The sequence below is a fragment of the Elephantulus edwardii genome, unplaced genomic scaffold (genome assembly GCF_000299155.1).
Source record: "Elephantulus edwardii isolate Elephantulus edwardi_28Jun2011 unplaced genomic scaffold, EleEdw1.0 scaffold00112, whole genome shotgun sequence".
In the NCBI taxonomy this organism is placed as follows: Eukaryota; Metazoa; Chordata; class Mammalia; order Macroscelidea; family Macroscelididae; genus Elephantulus; species Elephantulus edwardii.
Window position 1 is genome coordinate 10,935,595 of NW_006399862.1, and position 6,603 is coordinate 10,942,197.

General features: G+C 42.2%; 1 pseudogene; it reads right to left on the reverse strand.

Moving 5' to 3' along the window:
* Window positions 1-273: 273 nt before the first annotated feature.
* The window catches only part of LOC102865952, a 17,656-nt pseudogene continuing 11,326 nt past the window's right edge, over window positions 274-6,603 (reverse strand).

Consider the following 6,603-nt stretch of genomic DNA (forward strand, 5'->3'; position numbering starts at 1 on the left):
GGAGAGGAAGACCCTTGATAAGATGGATCAATTCTGTGAGTGGAGTGGTGGGGATAAATGTGTTTGAGACAGTGAGGTTGGCACAGGATAGAATGGCATTTAGAGCTCTTGTACATAGGGTTGCTATGAGTTGCAAATGATTGGATGGCACATAACAACAACAGCAACTAAATCTATAACACTTCTTCTAAAAGTATCATATCTGTAGATCTTCCTATCACAAAACTTTAACTTGATTTTCCTCAGAGGCTCTACCTAATGTAGGGAAGTTCCCTACACTCCCTGCAAGGGCATAGAACCTACAGGTCACAAAAAAGAGCACATTACCTGGGCATCAGCAATGTCAACGAAGTTGGACCGGTCAGTGAGATGGAGATGGTGAGCACTGCAGGATAGCCAGAGCTTCCAGGGCTTCTGGGTGATTGTGCAGGTGCTCTAGTGCCAGCTGGTAAAATGAAGTCTTAGCAAACATTTTTTGTATAAGATGGTACACAAGTAGGTGTGGTAATTGATTAGGGGTTGAGGAACACAAAATGCATGGCTCCAAAACATGTGTCTACAAAGAGGAGTCAGTTTAAATTAAACTGAAATTCAGCCCTTAGATGAAAAATATCTCTAAAAGATCAATTACTGTTTGTTAAGCATAGGAGAAGAGAGTAGATGATGGAGGCTTTTGCCTTGAAACCTAGTTGGAGAGACAACACTGGAGTGCGTGCAAAAGGGGCAAACACAGACATCCACCATGAAACACAAAGCCAGCCCCAAAGTGCAGAGCACAAGTCTCTCAGAGTTGCTGAGACAAGATGATGGAGATGCCCATGCCAGTCATATAGTATAGTATAAATATGCTGTCTATAACACACTGTTGCATTGTATATTGTAATTTTGTCTACTGTTGAGTTGGGCTCAACTCACAGATGGCCCTCCAGTGGATTTTTACAGGCTGTAAACAGCACGGGGGGAGACTGCCCATCTTTCTCCCTCAAAGCAGCTGGTGAGTTCAAACCATGTGCATTTGGGTTGGCAGCATAACTTCTTATCATTAGGCCACCAGAGCTCCCCGTTTTATGTATAAACTTCTTTATTATACAGTATAAACATACTCTATAAAGTTTAAGTTTCTTTAGTCAATGAAGACAAGAAAAGAACACTCTTCTATGTCTGCCTTTGGGGGTAAGGAATTACTGCAACATTCCTCTGTCAATCCAAAGGCAAGTACTTTAAATCCACCAGCAGCTCCAAGGGAAATAGATGGACATTTACCTCCCATATGATTTATAGTCCCTGCAAACCCTCTGGAGGGTCAGCTATGCGTTGGTCTGACTCAAAAGAACATGACAACATATTTTTATATGATCTCAAAAAGAAAGCAGAAAAATTAAGAAAGTGTATGCAGGCATCTGGGTGGGGAGTAAAGGCAGCTTGGGAAGACATTTTATTTTTATCTTCAATTTATCCAGATCATTTGAATTGTGAAAAGCAGAGGTGATTTGTTTCTTTTTAGGTTAAGAGGCTGGCATTTTAAAATCATGGTCAACAAAAAGAAAAAAGAAAAATCAACAAAAGTGTTTATCGCAGCTTCACACTCACTCCAAAATGAGATTAACCTGAGAATGAAGCTAACCCATCTATTCTTGTCTCACGTGAAAGGCCTTAAGTCCAGCAGGAAAAGGTGTGTGTCTGGATGAGGAGGAATTTTGAAGTGGCCCCTCCAAGGCCAAGCAAGAGCTCATCTCTACAAATGTGCATGGCTCTTCCCAGTTGCTGCAGAAGAGCCTGTGACCTGGCTTCCACTCCCTGCACTCCACAGAATAAACGCATAAATAATGCATTTAGCACCAAAAGAGAGTCCTATCGTCCTGATACAGAGGCTTGCATTCAGCGGGAGGCTGCACAGCCTGCAGTGGTTGTGAAGGGTGACCGAAGTCCTAATGCATCTGATAATGCCGAATCTGAGGAATTAGTCATAACCAGCTCGCAGGCAGCAGCATTTTAATGATTTATTGAATTTCTCTTAAGGTCAGTAGTTTAGGATTTGCCATTTTTAAAAATTGCACTATGTTAAAAAAATAAATGTATATTTTGCTTTACAGGAATGGAATAGCTTTCTAAATGCATTTGCTAAGAGTGGAAAAGTCAATACAAATAGTGATGCTAGTGTACACCCCACATCTAGCCCAATAACATGAAGTCCAGATAAGCAGCTCTCTGAATGTTAGTGGTGGAAATATGGCTTTCTGAGAGAAAGGACATTATCCTCGGATCAGAGAGTTGCTGTTATCAGCTTGCAACATTATTCTTGCTGTATAATTTTGCCTCTGGGTCCATTATTTCAATTCAAGTGTCTTGGAAATTCAGTTAGCCTAACCAGTCATCACATGCAGAAGCCTTCAAATGCATGTTTCCATATTCCAAGATGCCTGCTTGCCATTCACATTTGTGCCTAGGGCTGTTAGGGTCGCAGATAGAAAAGATGAAAGTTAATAGAAAAGTACTGATGAGCACTCCCTCTGTTAGGACAACACAACTAGAACATATTATCTAACAGCAGGGCTACTGAGTCACTGTATGAAAAGGAATTGGCAGACACAGAAGAATTAAAGAAAATAACATATGAGCAAGAGCCTATGGTGATGAAGGAAGAAATTCAAACTGCTTTGAAGGAAAAAGCAAAAAATAAGGCCCCAGGAATAGATGGTATACCAATTGATGCATTTCAGCTAACAGATGTTTCCCTGGATGTGCTCACCAAGTTGTGCCAAGAAATCTGGAGAAAAGCACTTGGCCAACTGACTGGATGAGATCTATATTTGTTCCCATCCCAAAGAAGGGTGGCCCAACAGAGTGTGGAAACTATAGAACAATATCATTGACTTCACATGCAAGCAAGATTCTACTGAAGATTATCTAAAAAATGACTGGAACAGCACATCAGCAGAGAATTGCCAGAAGTCCAGGCTGGGTTTAGAAGGGGTCGTAGTACTAGGGATATTGTAGCTAATGTTAGATGGATCTTAGCTGAAAGCAGGGAATACCAGAGGAATCTGTGTTTCATTGATTATGCAAAGGCATTTGAATCATAACAAACTGTGGCTGACTCTGAGAAGAATGGGAATCCCAGAACACTTGATCGTGCTAATGAGAAACTTATACTTGGACCAAGAGGCACTCCTCAGAACAGAGCAAGGAAACACTGCATGGTTCAAAATTGGGAAAGATGTATGTCAGGGATATGTTCTATCTCCACACTTTTTCAACCTGTATGCAGACCAGATTATCTGGGAGGCTGGGCTCTATGACGAGAAATGTGGCATCAGGATTGGTGGAAGGTCTATTAACAATCTGCGTTATGCAGATGACACAACCCTGCTTGCTGAAACTGAGGAGGATCTGAAATACTTCCTGCAGAGGGTTAAGGACTGCAGCTTTCAGTATGGATTGAGGCTCAGTGTCAAGAAGACAAAGATTCTCACCATTAGACCAACTGGCAGCATCAGGATGGATGGTGAAGAGATTGAGACTGTTAACAACTTTAGTTGGCTTGGATCTATGGTCGGCTCTCCTGGCACCAGTAGCCTGAAAATCAAAAAAACATATTGTGATGGGAAAGTCTGCTTTTAGAGACCTTTCCAGGGTACTGAAGGGCATTGGTGTCCCTCTTGAGACTAAGGTGCATCTGATACAGGCTATGGTCTTTGCAATCACTTGTTATGCATCAGAGAGTTGGACAATGACTAGGGAGGATAGAAGGAGAATTGATCCCTTTGAACTTTGATGTTGGAGAAGAGTATTGAAGTTCCATGGACTGCCAAGAAAACAAACAGATTCATCCTGGAGAGGGTTAAACCAGGCTGCTCCTTGGTGGCAAGGATTCTGGGGCTTCGTCTCACATAATTTGGACATGTTGTAAGGAGAGACAGGTCCTTGGAGAGGGACATCATGTTTGGGAGGGTGAAGGGATGGCACAAGAGGGGAAGACTCTCTATGAGGTGGATTGATTCAGTGACTGGAGTAATCGGGATGGGTGTGTCAGAGGCAGTGCAATTGGCACAGGATAGAGCAGGGTTTGGGGCTATTGTACATAGGGTTGCTATGAGTTGCAAGCGACTCGACGGCACATAACAACAAACAACAACAACAGGGCAAGTTCTCTCATCTGACAAAGAAAATTGGTGTAGAGTCAGACATAGACATGATTTTCAAACCCCATAAGCCCACTGTCATGAAGTTGGTTTCAACTCATAAGAACTCTTCATTGGATAAATCTTTACCAGAGGAGCCGTCATCTTTATGAGGAGAACTGCGTCCCTTCCATTCACCATTGAACACCTATCAACTTGTCAATTGATAAATCTCAACCACTGATAAACTGATAAATCATTGGCATCAAATGGAAACAGACTCATAAGGGACCCTCCAGTAGTTTTCCAGAGGTTGTAAATTACATGGAAGGAGATCGTCCATCTTTCTTCCCAGAAGCTGCTGGTGAATTTGAATTGCCAGAGAGGGCAAGCAGTACAACTGTCTGTAGACTACAAGAAATGACAGAGTTTGTTGGCTGCTCAGCTATAGTGAAGTGAAAAAGAAGACCACCACCAGACTGAACTGATTCACAGGTGACCCTCCATTAGTTTTCCAAACCTGTAAGTGGCATGTAAGATGATGACCCATTGCTCTCTGAGGAGCTGCTGGAGATTCTGAACTACCTGAGAAGTGTTATCTTTGGGCTAGCAGTGCTACTCAAAGTGTATAGACTACACCACCAGGACTCCTTTAAAAATGATACAGTGAGTGAGAAATGCTAACAAGATTCACATCTTTTTGCCTCCCATTGAAAATCCTCTCCCTTAAACCATTCTTTCTTCTAAGATTAATTAAACTGATGTGTTTGCTATTAAAATGTGTATTAGATGCTTATTAGGCCCTGGACACTGTTCAAACCTCTGGGAATATGACAGTGCGGGTACAGAAAACTCAACTCAGAAGTTCAGTGTCAATGGACAGGAAAGGTGTCTAAATAAGCATAGAATGTGGTGTGCTGTGGCAGAACCAGAGCAAGAATGTTTTAACGAGACTGGGGTCATCAGAAATAGAAGCTTAAGTGGGATTATGAACTACATGTATCATTCATCTGTCAGGTTGTTGGACTGTGTTGTTGGAAGCCATGGCATTGGTTTTCCAAGAACCAGAAGACTCATCCATGCAAGTACTTCGCAGTGAACGGTGTATCAAGTCAGAACACTCGGAAATGCCTAATGATTGATTTCTCAAAGACAAGCAGTTTGAATCTACCATGAGCTCCATGAGAGAAAGATGGACAGTCTCTTCTCATGTGATTTATAGCCTCTGGAAACCTGCAGAGAGATCCACTATGAGCTTAAACCCACTTGACAGCACATAGCAAGTGGGAGGGGAATGGAAGAAAGCGGAGGGAGTCAACTGATGCATGGGAAGTAGAAATTTCACAGCTTGCTAGTTGCTTAGATGTGGTGGGGAGGCGGAAAAGAAGAGCCCACTCTGATTCCCAGGTCACCTGTGCCCAGAGATACTCTTCCTCAACACGGGGGCATGCAGGAGGAGCAGACTGGAAGCAGGCAGCCAGGCTTACATTGTGTTCACAAGATGCCCAAGAAGGAAGAATTGTATATATAACAATGCCAGTCTTTCAACAAGCTGGAAAGAGAAAGTCTCTTCAGGGATGTTTTTGTTGTTGTCATTCTTGGAATAGTAGGCTGGCTGTTTCGTGAAAATTAAAGTTAAAAAAGCAACCCTTCAGTTTTGAGTAAAGAGTGCCAAAATCTTTCCGTGCCCAAAGACATCAACTCAATTAATTACCATAGTGTCAGAACCAATTCATAACTGATCCTCTTGTGTCTTTTCAGAGTTTGTAGATTGCGTAAGAAGAGATTGTCACAACTCTTCCACAGAGTGGGTAGTGGACTCAAAACACATGCGTTTGAGATATAACTAAAAATTGTAAAACCTGGCACCTGATTTTATTGGGGAATCTGTGAATTTACATAGGTGCAGTAGAGTTCATCATTCATACTCCATGAGGTTGAGAACTATTGGATTGAGAGGACCATGTTTTAAAAGGGAGAATGGTGGACTGTAAGACTTTCAAATTTCTCACTAATGGAACTGCTGTTGTTGAGTACCGTAGAGTCAGAACTGAACCATTGCTGAGTCTGCAGTGGGTTTTCAGAGTCAGTAAGTAATACAGAAGGAGACCACCTATCTCTCTCGCAGAGCAGCTGATTTATTCAAGCCATGTTCTCTTGGGTTGTCAGCGAAACTCCTTCCCCTAATAGGACTGGGCCTTTAGAAATGAAAGAAAGAGTAGCGACATCACCTTTCTGTTCCTGCATCCCTTCTTTTACCCCTGGAGGTAGATTTCCCAACCTCTCGGCTTCTGAAGTCTTTGAGGGGGTGGGAAGAGGGCAGAGTAAGTTAAACCAGTAAAAATCATAGCTATCCTGGTAGAAGATTCTCCAACAGTGACCAGCGACCAGCGATGTTAATCAGGGATCTACAATGGAATAAACTTGTCTAATATCTGATTTTATTTTATTCTGACACTTTCTTTTCTTTTTTGGTCTGATT